At 39.5% G+C, this 2,585-nt stretch overlaps 2 non-coding genes across 2 annotated transcripts; both read left to right on the forward strand.

The window, feature by feature from the left end:
- The first annotated feature begins 977 nt into the window (after positions 1–977).
- On the forward strand, positions 978–1,096 carry LOC145677149 (5S ribosomal RNA). Its single transcript, XR_014129646.1, has one exon. It is a non-coding gene; the product is annotated as a 5S ribosomal RNA (ribosomal RNA).
- A 177-nt stretch (positions 1,097–1,273) lies between these two features.
- On the forward strand, positions 1,274–1,392 carry LOC145677154 (5S ribosomal RNA). The gene has a single exon (XR_014129651.1). It is a non-coding gene; the product is annotated as a 5S ribosomal RNA (ribosomal RNA).
- Positions 1,393–2,585: the final 1,193 nt, after the last annotated feature.

The raw sequence follows: 2,585 nt of genomic DNA on the forward strand, positions 1-2,585 counted from the left end.
AAAATTTTTTATGCATGTAAAAAATATAGACATGAACCAACTTGTGAAATAAAAAGACCAGAAAACTACTCTTTCTAAATTATGTGTAAACTTTTTACCGAAAACGAAAGTTGCACGAAAGACTTTTTGTCCGTTTTTTGGCCTCCGGTGCTTGGGGTCCCTGATTCAATCCCAGCTCGTGCCGTGTGAACTTTGTCGTGCATAAAGACCGTGCTCATGGGTTTTCTCGGGTTTCTCCCGTTTCCTCCCACTTTCTTCATTCAGTACTCATCATCACCGTCTCCTTTAGCGTAACCGGTATAAGTATGCGACGTAAATCTAAATATTTCATTTCATTTCCCTTTTCTGCTCATACTGCTGATTATGCGCGATTATGCCAACATCCAACTCCGCGGATAATCGTGCGATTACTGTATATACAACTAATACAGATACAACTAATTATATTATCAGTTACAGTATCGGTTTTTATTTACTAATTTGCCTCACTTTATTTGCATCCCTGCAGTAAATAATTCTTATCGATAATAGTTAAAATGTATATTACATTTTAGTGCTTCACGACTGAATGATCATCTGCCTTACGTTATCTCGCAGCTGAAGAGAATGCTACACTGAAAACTACCTTGCGTTATAAAGGGTAAGTGAAACATATCTTAAAAATATCTTTCATACATTTCATTGTGTACATTAAAGAATGTAAGTTTGCCTTTTTCCTGTAATCAATACTTAATAAAGGATTTATTTTTATTTATTTATATACAATTTCATACGTGGTTCGTGATAGTAAACTCGATAGGACACAGTGGCACTATGAACATCCGAATCACTCATCATTCGAACATTCAAATATTTATTCGAATATTAGTATATTCCAAGTAATGTTAACGACGTTAATATGCTTGCCTTTATAGTTAATAATGTCAATTCTTACTTAAAACATACTTCCTTAACAGGACATTGAAGAAAAGGTAGTTGCCAACGGCCATACCATGCTGAATATACCGGTTCTCGTCCGATCACCGAAGTCAAGCAGCATCGGGCCTGGTCAGTACTTGGATGGGTGACCGCCTGGGAACACCAGGTGCTGTTGGTATACTTTTTCTAATTTTGTTTTTCACAAAGACGAATATTCTCACATCGTTCACCACGATAATTTCGTAATCATGCATTACTTAAAACAATTAGCAACGCTTTCCACGCGCTGGTCTTTTTGAGTATTCACCGACAAACCTACGTAGCTACAATAACTCACTCGAAGCCATATGCATTCGCCAACGGCCATACCATGCTGAATATACCGGTTCTCGTCCGATCACCGAAGTCAAGCAGCATCGGGCCTGGTCAGTACTTGGATGGGTGACCGCCTGGGAACACCAGGTGCTGTTGGCATCTCTTTTTCAAATTTCATTATCCTTCAAGTACGAAAATACTAGAAACATTAATTTTATAGTACTTTCAAGAGATAATTTATCAACATTATTTCATAGCGATTAATCGATATTCTAAGCGTTATACCCACTATTTCTTACACTAACAGCCTGTTTATTTGCACGGCACATTAAAATAACCTGATTTCCGATCCGTGTGCACCTACTACTATACTTAACACGGAATGTATTACCACTTTTTAAAAGTAAATTATTATGACTAAGTGTAGATCTCCGGCGAGTAAATGCCTTTCGTATACAAGCACGACACATCTCCGCTATGTGCTTTACTTTTTTACTAACAGCATATAGAAATTGGATTTCAACGTGTTTCTACATAACAGAATGAAGCAAATTTCGTGATTTAACTCTTTCGAATAATGTGTTGGTCCTGACAAGGACCGTTTGAAATGAAAAATCTTGAAGAAGATTTTTACTTAGAGCTTGTGTACTTGGTAACAGCCTTCGTACCCTCACTTACAGCGTGCTTGGCAAGTTCACCAGGCAAAAGAAGGCGCACAGCTGTTTGGATTTCCCGGCTGGTGATAGTTGACCGCTTATTGTAATGGGCCAAACGAGAAGCTTCAGCAGCAATACGCTCGAAGATGTCATTAACAAAGCTGTTCATGATACTCATAGCTTTGCTAGATATGCCAGTGTCAGGATGCACTTGCTTCAAAACTTTGTAGATGTAAATGGCATAGCTCTCCTTCCTCCTCCTCTTCTTCTTCTTATCTCCCTTGGAGATATTCTTTTGGGCTTTACCAGCCTTCTTTGCAGCCTTTCCGCTAGTTTTTGGTGGCATGATGACTCACTCGTTCAGCAAAATTAGATGTGTCCGCCGATTTATCGACTTCATTTAAATTACAGTACGTGTTTCAATTCGCGCCAACTGCCTTGCTTTTCATTTGATGCACTCGGGTGCACGCTTGAAGTAGTAACAAAACTGACTTGATTCATGGGAGGCCGCAATTTTTCCTCTCATCTTATTACGAAAGAATATTGAACAATGTCTGGTCGCGGCAAAGGTGGAAAAGTCAAGGGAAAGAGCAAGTCCCGCTCCAGCAGGGCTGGCCTTCAATTCCCAGTAGGCAGAATCCATCGTCTTTTGCGAAAGGGTAACTATGCCGAACGAGTTGGTGCTGGCGCTCCCGT

This window comes from Thermobia domestica, unplaced genomic scaffold, assembly GCF_964235325.1.
Source record: "Thermobia domestica unplaced genomic scaffold, izTheDome1.hap1.1 HAP1_SCAFFOLD_660, whole genome shotgun sequence".
Taxonomy (NCBI): domain Eukaryota; kingdom Metazoa; phylum Arthropoda; class Insecta; order Zygentoma; family Lepismatidae; genus Thermobia; species Thermobia domestica.